General features: G+C 44.7%; 1 non-coding gene across 1 annotated transcript; it reads left to right on the forward strand.

Annotated features, from left to right (window-relative positions):
* Positions 1–13,572: 13,572 nt before the first annotated feature.
* On the forward strand, positions 13,573–13,678 carry trnal-uaa (transfer RNA leucine (anticodon UAA)). The gene is made up of 2 exons: positions 13,573–13,610; positions 13,633–13,678. It is a non-coding gene; the product is annotated as a tRNA-Leu (tRNA).
* The last annotated feature ends 7,939 nt before the right edge of the window (positions 13,679–21,617 follow it).

The raw sequence follows: 21,617 nt of genomic DNA on the forward strand, positions 1-21,617 counted from the left end.
AAAGCGAAAATAAAAAGCCCAGACCAAAACCCAGCTCCACCAAGTCTGACATTACTGCAGCTATTTGAAAAACACCCATTTCTTAAAGGTACACCCACGACAGCTATTTGATAAACCCCCATTTCTTAAAGGTACTCTCACATGACACATCCCTCTGAGAAAAGAAAATAAAGCATCAAATTCAAGATGGTTTCATTTTTCACCTTTTCACTTTCCCTAAAGTTATATTGACAGTGAATATACGTTTTTTTTAAACAAAACAAAACACGCAAACATTTATAATAACATAGTCCATTTTAGTTCTTCTTCCTCCTACTGGAATTCCTCTTGATTGACAGTCTCTTTGGACAAGAAGGTCTCTGCATGATCAATCCATTTCTCTACGCCTCGGCATTTCTCTTTAAAGTCAGATACTTTAGTTCAATCCGATCACAGAGCCCCTTGTAATTCTCCAACACAGGAGCATTGGTTAACACAGCCTTCAGGCAGTCAAATGCCTGTTGACACTCCGCAACCACACTGCTGAAGTTCGGCACAAATTTCTGGTAAAATTCACTCATGCCAAAGAATTGCATTATTTCCCTTCCTGTCGAGGGTATTGGAAACTCCCCATTAACTTTTGTTTTCACATCCCGAGGGGCCATTCAACCCTGTCCAATTGTATGGCAAGGAAAGTGACTTGGGCTTTTCCAAATTCACTTTTGGCTCGGTTTACCACCAAACCCGCCTCCTGAAGTCGATCGAATAACTCCATAAGATGTGTTAAATGTTCTTTCCATGTCTGACTTAAAATTACCAGATCGTCGATGTATACCGCACAATTGGGTAATCCTGAAACGACTTTGTTAGTTAATCATTGAAATGTGGCTGGGGCGTTTTCCATGCCAAATGGCATAACTTTGAATTGGTATATACCATCTGGAATCACAAAAGCTGAAATCTCCTTCGCACTTTCGGATAAAGGTACCTGCCAGTAACCTGGAAGTAAATCCAGTTTGGAAATAAAAACTGATTGTCCCACCTTCTCAATGCAATCCTCCAAGCGTGGGATAGGATAAGGGTCCGTTCTGGTAACTGCATTAACCTTTCTATAGTCCACACACAACCGTTGGGTACCGTCCGGTTTTGGTACTATCACTATGGGTGAGCTCCATTGGCTGCAGCCCACTTCAATTATGCCTGTTTTAAGCATACTCTCAATTTCTTTGTTAACCTGTGCCAATTTTAAAAGGTTAAGTCTATATGGATGTTGTTTAATTGGAACAGCATTTCCCACATCTCACATATAGCCATTTTAGTTCTTCCCAACTTATCTCCACAAACATTCCCATGTGATATCACTAACTCTTTCAGATCAGTTTGTTTTTCCTCTGGAAGGCAACTCACCAATTTATCCCAATTTTTAAGAACATCCTCGTTTCCCAATTTAATTTGAGGTATGTCAAATTCAAAGTCATCTGGATTTGGTTTGTCACTTTATGTTGGAATCATTAAAACCTCCTCCTTTTTCTCTCCTTCCCTTTCAAAGTACCTTTTAAGCATATTCACATGACACACTCGGTGAATTTTCCTTCTATCTGGCGTTCTTACCACATAATTCACCTCACTTAATTTCCTTTCAATCTGATCAGGTCCACAAAACCTTGCTTTTAAAGGTTCACCTACCACTGATAACAATACTAAAACTTTATTTCCACTGGCAAAGCTACGAGCTTTTGATTTCTTGTCCGCTACCCATTTCATCACTTGTTGTGCAGCTTTTAAATGTTGTCTAGCCAATTCACCTGCTCTATTTAGTCGTTCCCTAAAATTTGACACGTAATCCAATAATGTAAGTTCCGACTGCTCACTCACCAATTTTTCCTTAATCAATTTAAGTGGTCCTCTTACCTCATGACCAAAAATTAGTTCAAAAGGACTGAATTTGGTTGACTCATTAGGTGCATCCCTAATTGCAAACAGTACGAATGGAATTCCTTTATCCCAATCCTCTGGATAATCTTGACAATAAGCCCTCAACATTGTCTTTAATGTCTGATGCCACCTTTCTAACGCTCCCTGCGATTCTGGATGATACGCAGTTGATTTAAATTGTTTTATTCCTAAGCTATCCATAACTTCTTTGAATAACCTCGAGGTAAAATTTGATCCTTGATCCGATTGTATTTCTGTGGTTACTCCATATCTAGTAAAGAATTTAAGTAACTCCTCCACAATCTTTTTAGCTGTAATATTACATACTGGAATGGCCTCAGGGAACCTAGTACACATCCATTTTTTTGTTGAAAATCTTTTTATTGGCTTTTTGCATATTTATAAACAGTTGTTACTTATGTACATTACATTTTTCTTGCCCGCGCTAATTTGCTTTATTTTACAGAGAGGTTTCCTCAGTCCTTCATTTGACTAACTGTACGTGCATTTTGCTGCCCTTTGGATCGGTCTATGATATCCCCTGTTCCTCCCCCCCACCCCCCCCCCCCACCCCCTTCCATTGGTTTCAGCACCCTTCCGCTTCTCTTGTGGCTTCCCCATTTTTCTCCCCCACCAGGTTGCAAAGTCCTTTGGTTCTTCATCTTTTTGAGGGGTTTTTTCCCTGGCTTACTCCTCGTTGCTGGCCTCGAACAGGTTTTGGAACAGGCCAACGAACTGCCCCCAAGTATCCAGGAAGACTTCCTCTGACCCTCGGATGGCGTACTTAATCTTTTTCAGGTGGAGAAATTCCGAGAGGTCAGCGAGCCAGTCTGCAGCTTTGGGTGGTGCTGCCGATCGCCAGCCGCGCAGGATTCTCCGGCGTGCGATTAGGGAAGCAAAAGCAAGGGCGTTGGCCCCCTTCCCCATGTGTAGCTCTGGCTGCTCCGATACCCCGAAGATTGCCACTATTGGGCATGGCTTCAACCTTACCCCCACAACCTTGATATTGCCTTGGAGAAGGCTGTCCAGAACCCAGCAAGCTTGGGGCAAGCCCAAAACATGTGGGTCTGGTTGGCCGGGCCCCTCTGGCACCGTTCACATTTGTCCTCCACCTCCGGGAAGAACCTGCTCATTCGGGTTCTGGTCAGGTGCGCTCTGTGCACTACTTTGAGCTGCATTAGGCTTAACCTTGCGCAGGAGGTGGAGCTCACCCTGCTCAGTGCTTCGCTCCAGAGTCCCCATCCTATCTCTGTCCCCAGTTCGTCCTCCCATTTTTGTCTGGTCCGTCTAGTGGTGTTCAGGCTCTGTCCAGTAGATGTCCGTATATTTTCCCACATAGCCCCCCCTTCTCGCTGCTTGTGCCTATCAAGTCCTCTAGTAGTGTGCTTTCTGGGGCCCTGGGGTACCCTACTGTCTCTTTGCGGAGGAAGTGCTTTATTTGGAGGTGTCTCAATTCCTGTCCTCTTGCTAGTTTCCACTTCCTCGTCAGTGTCGCCAATCTGCGCCATACGTAGACGTTCCCGACCGTCAGTGTGCCCCCGTCCCGCCTCTATCTTTTGAAGGTGGTATCTAGCATGGCTGGGGGGGAATCTGTGATTGCCGCAGATGGGGGCCATAAAAAACATTTTGGTTATCCCGAAGTGCTGTCTCAACTGGGTCCACGTTCTCAGCGTGGCCGCTACCACTGGGCTCATTGTGTACCTTGTTGAGGAGGATGGGAGTGCTGCTGTGGCCAGGGCCCAGAGGGTTGTTCCTTTACAGGATGCCTCCTCCATTTGTACCCAATCTGTATCGGGTTCTTGTACCCATCCCCTCACTTTTTCTGCCGTTGCTGCCCAGTGGTAGTATTGTAGGTTCGGTAGAGCCAGGCCCCCTCTGACTTTCCCTCTTTGCTGTGACGGTTTGGGAATTCTCAGGTTCTCGCCCCCCCGCCCCCCCCCCCCCCCCCCCCCCCACCCCCACATACACACAAATGCCATGATTAGCTCTCTATGTTTTGGAAAAAGGCCTTGGGGATGAAGATCGGGATGGATCTAAACAGGAAGAGGAACCTTGGCAGTGCGTTCATCTTGATTGTCTGCACTCTTCCCGCCAGGGAGAGTGGGAGTGAGCCCCACCATTGAAGGTATTTTCCTACTTCCTCCACTTATAGATCTGTGTCCAGTCTCTGGCTATTTGGATCCCCAGGTAACGGAATCTGTTCTGGGCCGTTTTGAACGGAAGCCCCTTCAGCTCTTTCCCTCCTCCTTTTGGGTTCACTGGGAATGTCTCGCTTTTTCCCAGGTTAGGTTTGTTGCCCGAGAAGGTTCCAAACTCTTTCAATATTTACAGTGTTGCCTTCAGTCCCTCCTGTGGCTTCGAGACATAGAGGAGCAGGTCATCTGCATAGAGTGCGACTCTATGCTCTCTGCCTCCTCTCCGGATTCCCTTCTAGCTTTTTACGTCCCGCAGGGCTATCGTCAGCGGTTCGATTGCTTGGGGGGGAGGGGGGGGGTCATTATCACATTCAGCAGCCGCCTGATGTTCACTGTGAGCCCCCTACCCTTGACAAAGCCCTTTTGATCCTTTGCGACCACCTCTGGAACGCAGCCCTCCAGCCATTTGGCCAGGACCTTTGCGCGTATTTTCGCATCCATGTTCAGCAGTGGAATGGGTCTGTATGATCCACATTCCGTCAGGTCTTTATCTTTTTTGGGTATTAGTGAAATTGTGGCCTGCACTAGCGTGGGGGGCAGCGAGCCCCCTGCCAGTGAGTCCACAAACACGTCCCTTAGGTGTGGGGCCAGGACTGGAGCAACTTTTTTGTAGATGTCCGCCGGGAACCCGTCGGGTCCTGGTGCCTTTCACGCCATTAGTGAATGCTCTCCATGATTTCTCCCAGGTCTATTGATGCTTCCAGCTCCCCCCGTCTGTCTTCCCCCCCACCACTGGTAGTTCCAGTCTGTCTAGGAACTGTTTCATTCCCGCATCCCCGTCGGGGGGCTCGGAGGTGTACAGTCTCCGGTAGAAGGTCTAGTAGACACATCCGTGATAGTCAAAAGATATTGATTCCCACTTTTTGTTTTAGGAAGCGGTCCTACGCAATCAATTAAGACCTTTGTAAAAGGTTCCTCAAATGCTGAAATGGGTATTCAGGCCGTTGGTTTTAATCACTGCTTGAGATTTCCCTATCACTTGACATGTGTGACATGTTCGCCAAAATTTAACTACATCTTTATGTAGTCCAGGCCAATAAAAATGTTTTGGGATTTTAGCTTGAGTTTTCCTTACTCCCAAATGACCTCCCACTGGTGCCTCATGTGCTACTCGCAAGACCTCCTTTCTATACCCTACCGGCAATACCACTTGAACTTCTGCCCACTTTTCATCCACCTGCATATGTAAAGGTCGCCATTTTCTCATCAAGCCATCATTTTTACGGTAATAACACTCTGGTATACACTCAAATTCCTCTTCCATGTATGCTTTCTGATACATCCATTGTATTTCTATATCTCTGTTGTAACTCCGCCAATTTTCCTGAACTAAAAATATCCGCCTCATCCTCCACCTGTTCTTGTTCTTTTCCAGCCATCTGATCAAAAATAGTTTCTGATTTTTGAACTTCAACTTTATCTTCACTCTCTGATTTCTCCTCTTGTCCTAACCTGTGACTTTGCGACCTTGTTACTACACAATCCGGAAAAATCCCAGTATATTCGTCCTTCAACCCTTTAGTTGTCTGATTTTCCATTGGCTTATCAACCACAGTAGGCATCACTCCCACCAACGATCCAGCTATATCATTACCCAAGATAAACTGTATTCCTGGACAAGATACTTTCTCTATTACTCGTACTACCACTTCACCACTTTTCACTGGACTTTCGAACTTACCTTATATAATTGAACACTACTCTTCTCACCCTGAATTCCACATATTACCACCTTTTCTGGCAATATTCCTCCCAAACTACGTAACTCCTCAGCTCTTGCCGTTAAAGATTGACTAGCTCCCGTATCTCTTAAAATTGTGACTTCTTTGCCTGCTACTTCTGGTACACATGAGTAAACTTTATCCACAAAAGTAAATTCTTTAAAGAGATCTGGCACCTTCTTATCAATCACTCTTTATCAGGCTGTACAATCTTTTGCACTTCCTTCGCTTGACTTGGGCTTTCCTTTACCACTTTAACAAACCCCACTGATTTATCCTGTTTATCACATCAGCCTTCCCAGTGCTTTTCTCCAACCACCAACACTGTGACTTTACATGGCCTAGTTTATTACAGTGAAAACATTTGAAACTTTTCATTTCTCTTCCACCCTCCTGGATTTCTTTTTTAATCTCAGGTACACTCTCCTTATTATCTCCCATTAGATCTCCTTTACCTCTACCACTTGAGTATTTCTCTTTCCACAGTTTTTATCTCTCACAGGCAGAAATTGATGTCGGAAACCAAACTTTGATTTAGGAACTAATTCAAAATCATCTGCCATTTCTGCTGCTAATCTCGCAGTTTTAACCCTCTGCTCTTCCACATGAGTTCTCACGACATCAGGAATTGAATTTTTAAACTCCTCCAAAAGTATAATTTCTCTGAGAGCTTCATACGTTTGGTCTATTTTCAACGCTCTTATCCACCTATCAAAATTACTGCTTGACCTTTTCAAACTCCATGTATGTTTGACCAGGTTCTTTCATTAAATTTCTAAACCTTTGTCTGTAGGCTTCAGGCACTAGTTCATATGCACCTAAGATGTTTTTTCATCTCCTCATACGTCCCAGCTACTTCTTCTGATAGTGATGCAAACACTTCACTAGCTCTACCTACCAACATTGTTTGAATCAGTAATACCCACATGTCCTGTGGCCATTTCAGTTGTTTAGCTACCTTCTCAAATGAAATGAAAAAGGCTTCCACCTCCTTCTCATCAAACCTTGGCAATGTTAGTACATATTTAAATCGATCCCCACCAAGCCTTCAACTATGACACCAATGATCACTATCCTCAGACTGTACATTTCTCTTTACATCCGCCCATTTTAACTGATTATCATGTTTCATGGCCATCTTCTGAAGTTCAAACTCTCTCTCTTTTTCTATTTCCCTGACCTGTATCTCCCTTTCTCTTTCTTTTTGTTCTGGTAGGGCCATTCTTTCTTTTCTCCTTTCTTCTCTCTCCTTTTCTATTTCCTCTCTATCTCTTTCGCTCTTTTTATTTTTCCTCTCTATCTCTTTCTCACTTTTTATTTTTCCTCTCTATCTCTCTCTTTCTCTCTCTCTTCCTTTTTCCTCGCTATCTCTTGCTCTCTCCTTTTCTTTTTCCTCTCTGTCGTATTCAAGCTGTTTTAATTCTTTTTCATGTTCAAGTTGCTAAATCTGCAACTGAAACTTTGCTATTTCCAATGAGTCTGACTGTATCTCAGGCAATTTTAAATGTTCAGCTACTGCTGTAAGTACCTCTTCTTTTCTTATGCTGTCAGGTAACGTTAACTGCAATGATTTTTCCAAATCTAAAAGCCTGTTTTTTTAGTCTCTGTTCGTGAGGTACTGCGTGTGACCTTCTCCACCCCCAAAAACTTCCGGAGCCTCTGAAAAAGCCATTGTCCACAACACACTCACTACTTAAACTGAAATACCATACCTGAAAAGCAACCACAAATATGCTCACCCCTCACTGTCTTTAAGTTCACTAAGCCAATCCAATCACAAAAGATAGACTTTTATCACAGACGAGCCTCCAATTTGTTATGGGCCAGAGTTTAGAGAACACCAAAGTGTATCATGGGGTTCACCTGACCCATAACTTTTGATAGATTTTGGTTATGAGGAGCACAAAGGCTCACTCTACAGGTTTGATGCAACAGAGATCTAAAGTACTTTTAAAACTAAACAATGTTTATTCAATGAATCCAGTTAACATTTTATAAACACACGGTAAACATCTTAGCAACTAGCAACTCAAATACTCCCCCCAAAGAATACAGTACTCTACAAGTAACCTTTAATCTTTTCTAGCAACATCCATAAGACAAATACCCTCGTTAACAAAGGCAGCAGGTTTAAATTTTCTACTGAGAGCAGTTATCACTTTTAAATTAGCAAGTGATCTGAAGACATTCTTTACATGCAGTGTCATGAGAAAGTCACTTCAAGAAATGTTTGTCTGCTCAAGTGGCTGCAGTGATGTCAGAGTGTGGGTGGAGCTGAGCTCTGGCTCTGCTTTTTAGTTTCGCGTTGAGTAAAAGCTTGGGTGTGCATGTATCTTTTAGTTTCGTTTTTAGTGTTGGGAGTTGCAGCCAGCCAAAGAAGGTGTTATTTTAATCTCTCTGCAATCTAAAGACTATCTCTAGATCATTTGGCGAAGTCAGAGTGATAACTGCTCTCAGTACAGAATTTAAACCTGATGAGCTTCTTTTGAAAGGGTTTTTTCGTCTTATGGGTGATAAAATAAAAGTTTAAGGATTACTTAGAGTGTTATGTTCTTTGCGGGTTGTATGTGAATTGATGGTTGCTCAGATGTTCAGTGTATGTTTTTAAGAGGTTAACTGAATTCATAGAATAAACATTGTTTTGCTTTAAAAAATACTTTTAGATTCTGCTGGACCACACCTGTAGAGTGGGCCGTGCGCTCCCCATACCACAATCTAGTAAAAGTTGTGGATCAGGTGATCTCCATGATATACTTTGGTGTTCTCTAAACGCTGGCCATAACAGCAGAGAGAGATCAAAATTACACCTTGTTTGGCTGGATGCAGCTCCAACTCTGAAAATTAAACTAAAACACAGACACACACCAGCTTTTAGCTCAAAGCAAAAGTAATAAGCCACAGACCAAAACCCAGCTCCACCCACACTCTGACATCACTGCAGCTATTTGATAAACACCAATTTCTTAAAGGTACACCCACGACAGCTATTTGATAAACACACATTTCTTAAAGGTACTCTCACATGACAGTACTCAGCCCGGTAACAGGTGGTAACTGGATCCAACCTCAGTGGGATGGCTTTCAGAGACCCGAGGGAGCAGTTGAGTCCTAGATACTGAAAGATAAGGACCTGCTTTCTTTCCCTTTCCAGAAAGGCTGTGAGTGTCGTGTTCCTGAATCTGCAGAGAACCTGAATTAATTAATTTACAGGAAATCTATTACAGGCTGCAAACAAAGACCAGGACCCTCTTTCTCTCTCCAGAAAGTTTGTGTGTGCTGTATTTCTGAAACTACAGAGACATGAATGAAATACAGTAAAAGTCTCAAACTGAAAACAAAGTTTGAAGAGGAGAATGTGCTGCAAACTACCACCTGAACAAAAACTCTTTTTTTCCTTTTACTTATGACTCTTTAACCCTTTCTTCCCCTCTGTGTTTGTCTGTCTTGTGTGTGTGTGTGTGTATAGAGGGTGGGGAATTAGGAATTAGATAATAGTTAACCAGTTGTATTTGCTACATATTTCATTATAGTTCTTGTTATAAATAAACAGTAATTGGGTTTACATTTACAAACCTGGTGACTGTAATTATTGGGCAGCCAAGGGCAAAGACTTTCTAAGAATTATTGGTTAATTCAACTGTGTTGCGATTCTGGGTCAGGGCCAGATAGATTGTTTCCAAGGCTACTGAAGGAGGTCAGGGAGGAGATAGATGCTCTGAGGATGGTTTTTCGGTGGACTGGAGAAATGCAAACGTGGTCCCATTGTTTAAAAAGGGACCGAAGGAAATACCAAACAATTATAGGCCAGTTAGTCTTACATCGGTAGTGGGCAAATTACTAGAATCAATCCTGAGAGGTAGGATTAACTGTCACATAGAAAGGCATGGACTAGTCAGGAATAGTCAGCATGGATTTGTTAAAGGAAGGTCTTGCCTCACAAATTTGATTGAATTCTTTGAGTAAGTGACAAGAAGGGTTGTTGAAGGTAATGCAGTGGATGTGGTGTACATGGATTTTAGCAAGGCGTTTGACAAAGTCCCGCATGGCAGATTGGCCAAGAAAGTGAAAGTCCATGGGATACAGGGCAATGTGGCGAACTGGATAAAAAGTTGGCTTAGTGACAGGAAACAAAGGGTAATGTCGATGGCTGCCTTTGCAATTGGAAAGTTGTTTCAAGTGGTGTTCCACAGGGCTCGGTTTTGGGACCCTTACTGTTTATGTTATATATTAACGATTTGGACGTGAACATCGGGAGCAGGGTTGGGCAATTTGCAGACATCACAAAGATTGGCCGAGTGGTGGACAGTGAAGAGAATAGCTACAATCTCCAGAATGATATAGATGGATTGGTGGAGTGGGCAAAAAATGGCAGATGGAATTTAACACAGAGAAGTGTAAGGTCATGCATTTAGGGATGTCAAACAGTAATAGGGAGTACACAACAAATGGGAATATACTAAGATGGGTAGATGAAGTGAGAGATCTTGGTGTACAAGTACACAGGTCCCTAAAGGCAGCAGTTCAAGTAGACAAGGATGTTAAGAAAGTATATGGAATGCTCTCCTTCACTGGCAGAGGTATAGAATATAAAAGTAAGGATATAATGTTAGAATTGTATAAGACGGTGGTGAGGCCACAACAGGAGTATTGTGTGCAGTTCTGGTCACCACATTACAGGAAGGATGTAATTGCTCTTGAGAGAGTGCAGAGGAGATTTACAAGAATGTTGCCAGGGCTAGAAAAGTGTAGCTACAAGGAAAGATTAGATAGGTTATGGTTATTTTCTTTGAAACAAAGAAGGCTGAGAGGTGACTTAATTGAGGTGTACAAAATTATATGGAGAAGTGGTAAGAGTGAACAGGATAAAATTGTATCCCTTGATGAAGAATTCTAGAAACAGGGAACATAAATACAAGACAAGGAGGCAGAAAGTGTAGAGGGGACATGAGGAAGAACTTTTTTATGCAGAGGGTAATGGGTGTCTGGAATTCATTGTCCAAGTTGGTGGTGGAGGCAGAGACCCTAAACTCTTTTTAAAAAGTACCTGGACCTGCACCTTAAGTGCACTAAGCTACAAGGCCATGGACCGGGTGCAAGAAGGTGGGATTAGAAAGGGCACCTGGATATACTTGGGTTGGCACAGACAAGATGGGCCGAATGGCCTCCTTCTGTGCAGTAACTTTTCTATGATTCTAATTGACCACGCACAAGCCCAGGGTGTCGTAACAGTATGAAAAAATGGGTTCAAATCCTAGGACAGACAAATTAAAAATGAGGATTATAGCAGCAAGAAAGGAGTTTAGGATTATAGAGTTTTACCAGAGAAACACTTTGAAATAAAAGTGTAAATTGAATAAAAATGTGTTTTGGGCAGAGAAATGATTGAGGGACTTGGTGAGAAGTTGGAGAGGAGGGCTGAGGAATAATGGGAGATGTGGCTCAGTGGGTTTGATCAATTAAAAAGGGGTGGGTTTTTTCCTGTTCCTTATGTTGCAACATAATGAACTCAAGTCAAAAACACATTCCTGTTATGGACTGCAGCTCCAAGCCCAACATTCCAGCTGACAGACTCAGAGCCTTAGTCTCAATGTCTTGAATTCCAGTCAGTGAAATCACTTCCCATTTTGTGGAATTCCTGATCAATGCATAAACTATTGCCTAATTGTTGATGTTTTGATGCCTCAGCACTCCAAGAGCAGATGATCATAAGAACATAAGAACTAGGAACAGGAGTAGGCCATCTGGCCCCTCGAGCCTGCTCCGCCATTTAATGAGATCATGGCTGATCTTTGTGGACTCAGCTCCACTCTCCGGCCCGTACACCATATCCCCGAATCCCTTTATTCTTTAGAAAGGCATCTATCTTTTTCTTAAAAACGTTTAAAGAAGGAGCCTCAACTGCTTCACTGGGCAAGGAATTCCAGAGATTCACAACCCTTTGGGTGAAGAAGTTCCTCCTACACTCCGTCCTTAATCTACCTCCCCTTATTTTGAGGCTATGCCCCCTAGTTCTGCTTTCCCCAACCAGTGGAAACAACCTGCCCGCATCTATCCTATCTATTCCCTTCATAATTTTATATGTCTCAATAAGATCCCCCCGCATCCTTCTAAACTCCAATGAGTACAGTCCCAGTCTACTCAACCTCTCGTCATAATCTAATCCCCTCAACTCTGGGATCAACCTAGTGAATCTCCTCTGCACTCCCTCCAGTGCCAATATGTCCTTTCTCAGATAAGGAGACCAAAACTGAACACAATACTCCAGATGCGGCCTCACCAACACCCTATACAATTGCAGCATAACCTCACTAGTCTTGAACTCCATCCCTCTAGCAATGAAAGACAAAACTCGATTAGCCTTCTTAATCACCTGTTGCACCTGTATCAGTTGAATTCCAGGTGTGCATGTGCCAATGAGCATGTGTTAAAACATTCCCTGATACATTTACTGTAAATCTGCTTGATCGGCAACCCAGTCACTTGCTTAAACATACCGTCCATCCATCTGTGGCCATCCTTGTTGGAGTGTGTTACTAATTACAGGCACTGCAAGAGCTCCTAAAGTTAGTTCTACGATGGCACCTTCCAAATCCACGATGCACACCACCTATGAGGATAAAAGCAGCAGGTGTATAGGAACACCATTGTTGCCAATCGCCCCCGGAGATGCCAATAATGTTACTCTTTTTAACTGGATACTGATATGACAGTTATTAATGATGATATTGCTTTTCAGAGTCGCCAGGTATCAAATGATACCACCACAAGGTTTTACTGGATATCGATCAAACACCAAACAACCAGTTAGTTAGTTCAAGTTCAATGATAAGTTTATTTACACACAAGAATTACTTCGACATGCAACATAAAACACTACAAGCTAAATTACACCTAACACTACAACAACCTGTACTTAACTTCAGGCACCCGGCTTTATGCAGAGGAACAAGGCCTTTGTTCTGATCTTGCATGGCTGGGTCTGGAGAAGTAACTTTGTTTCTGCTGGGCTCATCCATTTGGTAGCGATCGTTGGTCTTGAACTTGTCTTCTGGTCGTGATGCTACACTTGGTTTTAGGCGTAGGTCAGGGCCAAGAGAGAGAGCGCCGGGGCCAAGAGAGACTGAACACATGGCAATGTCTCTCTTTATCCTTCTGGGGTTTCGTGCTCTTTTGGGCGGTCCTTAGCTTTGGACCCAATAATTCGGCAGGCTTCGATTACTGCCTTCGATTTTGGCTAATAAAGGGGCGGGTGCCTTGATGGCGGGGCGTGTCCTGAGCGGTCATTGACCGTGGCCTTTTGGGCTCCCTGAGCAAAAGGAGTGGCGCCGATGAATCTGTTTCTGTATCTGTTACCTGAGTACAGGTCTTTTGTTCTGGGGAAATGGGCCATTAGAATGTAGAGTAGCTGGGGATTTCGATAGCGTTTAGTTATCCGAGTTGCCAATATATATAAGCTCTGAGCGTCTGAGTCCTGGGTTGACCATATTTCCGATGGTCCTTTGCAGGTGGCCATATGTCCCAGGATCCTTTGTAAGTGGCCATCCCAGATGGCTACATCCCGTCCTTTTGATCCTGAACGCGAAGCGTGGTGGATCACACTGTTGATCCTCATCCGTCCTTGATGTGCCGGTTACCCTTGGTCAAGGACAGGTTCTACACTACTCTGTCCTATGTTTTTGGAGCATTTACCTAATTTTATCAACACATCATAAATTCATAAACTCTTAGGGGCCACTATACTTGTCAGGATGGCCGAGTGGACTAAGGCGCCAGACTTAAGCAGTCATTGAGGACTTGATGATTTCTGGTCCCTTTCAAGGGTCGTGGGTTCAAATCCCACCCCTGACATTCACCTTTTTGGGCAGCGCGGTAGCATTATGGATAGCACAATTGCTTCACAGCCCCAGGGTCCCAGGTTCGATTCCCGGCGTGGGTCACTGTCTGTGCGGAGTCTGCACGGTCTCCCCGTGTCTGCGTGGGTTTCCTCCGGGTGCTCCGGTTTCCTCCCACAGTCCAAAGATGTGCAGGTTAGGTGGATTGACCATGCTAAATTGCCCTTAGTGTCCAAAATTGCCCTTAGTGTTGGGTGGGGTTACTGGGTTATGGAGATAGGGTGGAGGTGTGAGCTTAAGTAGGCTGCTCTTTCAAAGAGCCGGTGCTGACTCGATGGGCCGAATGGCCTCCTTCTGAACTGTAAATTCTATGTTTCTATGATTCTATAAAACATTTAATCATTACACATTTAACTTATTTACACAAGGGAACCTCTGACTATCATTACCTAAGCTACTCTCATGCTGTTGGCAAATATCAAAAAGGAACTTATGTACAATACAAAAACTTTTCAGAAATAAACAGCAGCATCACATCTCTACTTAATCTATTACAGTCATAGAAGTACAATCTTTTTATTTTGTCAGGGAAAAAGGTTTAAAAGGTTTGTGGAGCATGTTGGATTCCAAGGAAAGGGGCTTGGAGTGTATATATCGGGGAGCGGGAGGCTCTCCTTCGCCATTTGCGGAGTCTAAGTGTCTGAACGACACTGCAGAGTATTGCTATTACCAAAAGGGCTTCTACTGTATAGGAAAGGGAATACCATTTTACAATGTTTTCGCACCATGTGGGGGTATCAGTGTTTATTTTCATGTGAGGTGTGGTGTCCGGGCTAGGGGTCTCGTATTGTATGGTCATGTCTGGGGCCGGTGTGGTGTGGGGTACAAAGGCTGTCAACGCGCGCAGTTGTAGGGGTCCAGCGATGATCTCAATGGAGGTCATCAGTCCTGTCTTCATCTTGTCTTTTTGTTCTTCGTATATTCCTGAGGGTCCAAGCATAATATCGGTTATCATCATTGGTTAACATCTTGTTTTGTTTGTTTTTCTCTCTTCAACTTCAATTACCCATTAGTATCGTCACCACGTGTGACTACCTCATTTTTTTATTTTTAAATAACCATTTTGGAGACAAGAAATCCGGAAAAAAAATTCTGTTTAAGTGCAAGGAATCCCGCCGCTTGTGGTCGATGCGGCGAGTGGGCGGACAATTTCTCCGTCCAGGGTTCAGAGGTAGTTCACGTATAGCAGCAAATGTGTAACAACCAAGTGTGTCAAACATGTAAATAGGAGTTGAGGTAGTGACCAAAGAGTCACGGAAGGTAAAGAGTTGAGTGTACAGGCTGTGGCAAAGGGCATTCTTTAAACCACACTAAAGAGCAGATAAGGGGAAACAAAGACCTGCCAAGGACAATAAGGAGTGTAAAGAACCATTCCAGATTACTTGAAGTGATCGAAGCATGAGGTGCGTGTGGGCCACGGCAGGGCAAGAATGGGTGGGATTCCTCAGGCAGGGCGGGGATTAGTGCCATTCCTCCCTACCTGGGTGACCGAATGAGCGGAAAGAATTTGTTACATATGGGATCCAACAATTTGTTCCTTTAACGGTCATTGGGCAGTAAATGGCGTCAGAAGAGTAACCATGACTGTATCAAGAAATTTTGTAACTGACCGACATTAATTAAAACCATGTAGCAATAAGAAAGAAAGAAAGAAAGCGGGCAGATTCCAACAGGAAATAGGACACCGTACTTCACATGCGGTTCCTTTTTCTCATCATCTGGACACTTCAGGGTTCCGTATCAAAAAGCATCGTGAAAGGGTTACCATAACGGGAGTCAGACACTGAGTCATCACCGTCTCCCGGTTGCCAAACTCGTGTCTGTCGTTTCTGTGCCATGGCCGCGTGGGCCGTCGTGGGATCCGAATCGTCATTCCTTACTAATCGACAAGAGTTGTCGCGGTGTCGATGGGGGGTTCGTTTGTCATGAGGGGCGGTAGCTGCAAAGGACAAATTTCCATTGTCAGGCGGTGGCGGTGGCTCTGACTGTGGCAGTGAAAGGAGGTACAGGGGGCCAAACATGTCCTGGTCGTGGTTCCAGGGTCTGTCGTCCGAATCAAGCTCAAGTTGGAAAGGCGTACCTGTGGGCGGAGACAAGGTCGGGTCTGTGGGCGTGGATGTGCTGTCCTGGTTTGGGGGGGGGGGCCTGGTCTAAGTTGTCAATGGGCGGGGCAGAATCATCTGCCATTGCTAGGGAGACGTGGTGGGAGTGGCTACATTGGGTTCCATAAACTTTAAGCTGGTTGATATGGAACCAACCTGTTTTTCCATTGGTGTACATTATTTTGTACACAGAGGGGCTCACTTTGTCCGAAATGGAGTAGGGTCCTGCAAATTTAGGGGTGAGGAACGAACTGGGGTCATACAGGGAAACCATCACTTGTTGACCGACTGTATACTCTACTGGGTGGACTGTTTTATCAAAGCAGGCCTTACTCTGCTTTTTCCTCGCGCCTAGTCGGACAGCTGCAGCGACCTGGTGCTTTAATATTTTCCGTGAGTTGTTGGACTGCTTTTTCGTGGGTGAGGGTGTTGACTGTGGGGCTGGCCAAATCAAGTCCTAATAAATATTCAGTTCCTTTCATGGGTCGTCCGGTCATGAGGGTGTGGGGGGTGAATCCTCTGGAAGTTGATACTGTGTTCCTAATAAACATAAGGGCGAATGGGAGAACTGTGTCCCATGTGGTGTTATGCTGTTGCACCATTTTCCTAATTGTCGCTTTCAGGGTCCGATTCATACGTTCCACAATACCGCTGGATTGGGGGTGATAAGCAATGTGGAATTCTTGTTTTATTCCAAAAATCGTTAGGACATTCTGCATTACTCTGCCGGTGAAATGGGAACTTTGGTCTGATTCAATGCTGTGGGGGAGTCCCCAGCGTGTAAATATCTGCTGTGTTAAGATCTTGACTGTTGCCTTAGCCGTGTTTGTCCTGGTGGGAAATGCTTCCACCCATTTTGTGAAGGTGTCGATTACTACCAACACATATTTAAAACCATTTCTGCGGGGGGGGAACCAATGTAATCCAGCTGTAAATTCGTCCATGTAAATCCGGAATTTTGTTTCCGGAGTTCTTGTCTCTAAAATGGTTATTTAACAGGTCGGGTGTGTCTTAATTGTCCTTTCCTGGAGTACCTTCAGGATTATTCTGGGCGCAGATTAAACAATTCTCAACATAATGCGCGACGTCTGCTTTTAAATCGGGCCACCAGCACAAAGGTCTTAAGTGAGCAATGGCGGTTTCTGTCCCCTGATGTCCATGTCCGTCATGAAGCTGGCAAATTATCTGGTTTCTGTCCTGGGTGGGGACCACATAAATTCCATTCTTTAAAATTATATTATCCTGTACCGTCAGCGAGTCCTTGAATTTGTCGTAGGGGGCTGGGTAGTTCTGTCTAAAACTTGCTTAAGAGTGTCGTCTGCCTTTTGGGCCTGGGCTAAATCTTTGATATTGGTCTGTGAAACCTGGACTGCGTGTATCAGTTCACTCTCGGGGGGTTGCCAAAAGTGACCGTGTCATGATCCTGCCTTTGCTAAGGCGTCTGCCTTTACGTTACCGAGTGGGGAGGAACGATGATGGCTTCTGACTTTGATTATGCCATATGTGCGGTCTTTTGCTGTCTCAAGCATATGCTTCAATAATGGGACTGAGGGTAGGGGTTTACCATCAGCGGATATGAATCCTCTAGATTCCCACAGGGACAGGAATTCTGTCAAAGTATTGCAGACATATAAACTGTCCAAATATATATCTGCGGGGTCGGGAAAGAATCTGGGTGCTGCACTACATATGCTATTGCTGCTAATTCGGCTGCTTGTGATCCTAAGTGGCCTGGCAATTTTAAAGATATTTCCTCTAATGCGCGTCCCTGCGCGTCTTCCACATAAATACCGCATCCTGTTATTCTTTTTCCATTGTCAATGGTGGAGGAACTATCTACATAAATTTTTTAAGAGTTATCCGTGGTCGGGAGATTCTGTGTTCTGATGCCTACTCATGTGGGTAGTGATTTCGGAATAAAGGGTCCTGTGTGGTGTTTGGCTGCAATGATCTGGCACTCACGTGGGGTTCCTTCATACTGCAGGTTGTCCGCTAAAAATGTGTGGGTCTTTGTCCGTTTAACTGTGATGTCCCTTCCTTATAAGTGTCCAGCGAGCTGCTCTGATCTGGCTAACTGAACCGTCCTTTAACCTTCTATCTAACAGTAGCTGCGTTGGGGTGTGCTCGGTTAAAATCGTTACTGGGTTAAGGCCTGTGATATATGCAAAATATTGAACTGCCCAAAAGACTGCGAGCAAGTGCCGTTCACAGGCTGAAAATCCTTGCTCCACGGGATCCAAAACTCGTGAGGCATAGGCTACGGGTCCTAAACGGTCATGTCTTTCCTGTAGTAGTACTGCAGAGAGGGTTCGGTCAGTGGTCGCTACTTCTATGGCGTAGGGAGTGTGGGTCTGGTACCTGCAAATTGGGGCTGTGCCTAGGGCACGTTTTAATTCATCAATGGCGTCCGTGTGCTGAGGAAGCCATTCCCATGGGGCATTCTTTTTAAGGAGTTCTGAAAGTGGGGTTGCTTTTGTGGCAAAACCATCTATATGGTTCCTACAATACCCAACTAATCCTAAGAATGATTGGAGTGCAGTGACATTGTGGGGCAGGGGCAATTTAACTCTTGATTCAATCCGTTTCTGTTCGATCTCTCTTTTCCCGTATGTGATAATGGTACCTAAGTAAAGGACCTTTTCTTTCAGGATCTGGGCTTTTTTCGGATTGACTTTGCATCCAATTGATTGTAAGAGACCTAGCAATTCGGAAAGAAGCTTAATATGCTCTTCCTTTGTGTCCGTCTGTCAGAGTAAGTTGGCCACATACTGAATAAGGCATTCGGGTCGGGGAAATTTGGAAAGTCCGTTGGCCAATTGTTGGTGAAAGATGGAGGGGGAGTTGTGGAAACCTTGCGGGAGGCATGTCCACATATACTGCTGTCCTTGAAATATGAACGCAAACTTGTATTGACAGGCCTTATCTAAGGGAATGGACCAAAAGCCATTGCTAATGTCCAGCACAGTAAAATACTTAGCATGTACTCCCTGCTTCAGCATGGTTTCAGGGCTCATGGTAACGGTGGGACTGCTAATGGGGTGACCTTGTTGAGCTCTCGGTAGTCAATGGTCAATCTCCATGAACCGTTGGGTTTCTTTACGGGACAAATTATGGCATTGTTTGTTGAGGCTATGGGCCGAATTATTCCTTGATCTAGTAAGCTATTGATAACTTTTGCAATCTCACCCTCGGCTTGCTGTGGGAAACCACATTGCTTCTGGGGCTTGGGCTTGGGATCGGGACCTGTAATTGTGACTGTTCCCGGAATTTTTCCACAATCGTGCTTGTGCTGGGCGAAGGATGCTTTGTTTTCTTAGGACCTCTCTAATCGTCTTATCTGTACTAATGACTTGCAGATCAAACCAATAGTCGCCTACTGAGCAGATTCTATGTTCGTAGTCTCCTGCTATGAGCGTGGCGGGGGCTCTTGCTGTTCTGGCCATTTTCCATACACTTATTCACGGGGTCAAAGGAAAGGTTGTGTGAGCTCATGAAGTCGATTCCTAAAATGTGCTCTGCTGTTTGGGGAAAGTCCACTAAAACAACGGGGTGCTTGGTGTTTATGTTGCCGATTTGAATATCTACGGGGGCCGTAATGTATCCCTGCTGTACATGTCCTGTAAACTCACTAAGAGTGATGGTGTCTGTGGTGGGCCATTTGTCACGCTGAAACATTGTGGAGGAGTTTAAAGTGGTGCGGGACCCTCCTGTGTCCCAAAGGAACTCTACTGGGTGTCCCCAGACTGTGCCTGTGACTACTGGTCTGCCTGATTTGTCCCAGAGTGTGTCGCAGACCCAAGTTGGGGAGTCCGAACATCGTCATTCTGTGCTATTAATCACTGCATTATCTGATCCGGCGCTAATGCTATGTATGGGCCTAACATTGTTCCTAGGTGGGGCGTTCGATTGCTGGCTCCGTTGCTGGTTCGGGGGGGCGTTGCATTCGCGGTCGTAATGTCCCTTTTGTCCATAATTATAGCAACCTCATGGTGCCTGTGCTCTGGGGTGCTGACCTTCATATCTGCCCTCATTTACCCATGCTGGGTCCTGAGTAGTCCTGACTGGGTTCATATTCGCTTCTGCCTTCTCCTGATCTGCCTTTCTACGTAGGGATTGTTCCCAAGCTCTGGAGAGTCTCTTTAAAATCCAAACTTCATTATGTGTGGCATCTGCGGGGTCGTAATTTACACAAGCTTTTTGACCTGCGTCTGTGGCGTGGGAGACTAAAGTACGAGCCCATTTAGTTGTGTTGTCGTTATCTAAGTTTGTGCGGTTCAATTCCCCAAATACCGCTTTAAAATGGATCCAAAGGCGACCTGCGTATGCAGTCGGATGCTCTCCCTTCTTTTGTCTACATCGGTTCAAACCTTCTACGAGATCTCCTCTGTTGTCTCCAATCATGTCTAAAATAGCTGCCTTCATCTCCTGGAGGTTTCCTCTTCCTACATTCTGGGGTTCTGGTAAAGCTGAGCTAACGGACGGGTCAAGGCTCATGACTATAAGCTTAACTTCCTCCGGTTCATCCAGACCGTACATAAATGTTTGCTGTCGTACTCTCTCAAATAAATTATGCAGGTCTGCTGTGGGTTCAAATGGTTCAATATTGGCGCAGGCATCTCTGAATTGGATGATGGTTAGTGGGGTGGTGTAAACAAAATCAGGCTCCTTGCGATCCTGTGACGTGCGCTGTGTGGTGACTGGATTCATGGGGGTGTGTGCTGCCTGTGCAGTCGGTGGTGCGGGTGCATTCCTTTTCGGGGCCTGGGGGGCTCTATTCTGATTTTTTGTATCCTCCACATATCTATGGGCGGCTTCATTTAGTTCTTGCCAGCTGGGGCCATTCTCCTGATCTAAATTCGGTCCAAAGGTATCTCTGAAGCCGTTTTGCATTGAAAGCAATGACTGTAGCTTTGCTATTTGTTGCCTACATTTGGCATGATCTACTGTACTCTGTCTTTGTTCCGTTGTGGAACTATGGAGCGCTCGTAAAGCTGCCTTTAAATCTGCGCTTTGTCTTGTTAACTGTGCTACCTGCTGCTCTGTCTCTTCTCGTACCAAAATTGCACGCTGTATATCTTGGTAGGCCTTATCGTACTGGGTCTGAAAGCTGCTACAGTGAACTATACAAGATTGGTGTGCCCGTTTGACATCAGCCATCTCTTTATCTTTAGCTGCCAACTGTTCCCGGAGTTGCTCATTCATTTTCTCACATTCATTAAAATTTCCCTCATTCTTCTCCTTTCTCAACTAGCTGTCTGCGGAGCATCCTCACGACCTCCTCGGTGCCTCGCAATTGTGCTAAACAGGACACAATTGCCATCGGCTTACGAACTTTCACTGCATTCTTTTTATGTACCTCAGTTAGGTTGTCCCACCAGGTTTGTCCTATGCTTCCTGGACCTGACTCTTCATTTGAACAAAACTCGGACCAAAGGGGCCATCCTTTCCCCTTCAAATACTTTCTCAATTCCTCTTCCCATATGGGGCACTGCTCTGCTCTACTGGTTGCTGCGACCTCGAGTTCCTGCGGGTTCATTAGGCGTTCCATTGCCTTTGCTGCCATTGCTTCTATTATCTCTTTTCCTACCGTTAATTTGGGACAGGGGGAAAAAGGTGGCGATTCGAACAGCGGGTATGGCCTAGGCTATTTTCCGGTTCACAATTTACCCGATAGTTTTACGCAATAAAATCTAACGAGTTTACCCTATATCCCTGTTAGTACGCATGCAGGTTAGTACACACTTCCGAATCTTGGAGATTTGATCGATACGGGCCTTACGCTTGTGGTTTCTT

Source organism: Scyliorhinus torazame, chromosome 16 (genome assembly GCF_047496885.1).
Source record: "Scyliorhinus torazame isolate Kashiwa2021f chromosome 16, sScyTor2.1, whole genome shotgun sequence".
NCBI lineage: Eukaryota > Metazoa > Chordata > Chondrichthyes > Carcharhiniformes > Scyliorhinidae > Scyliorhinus > Scyliorhinus torazame.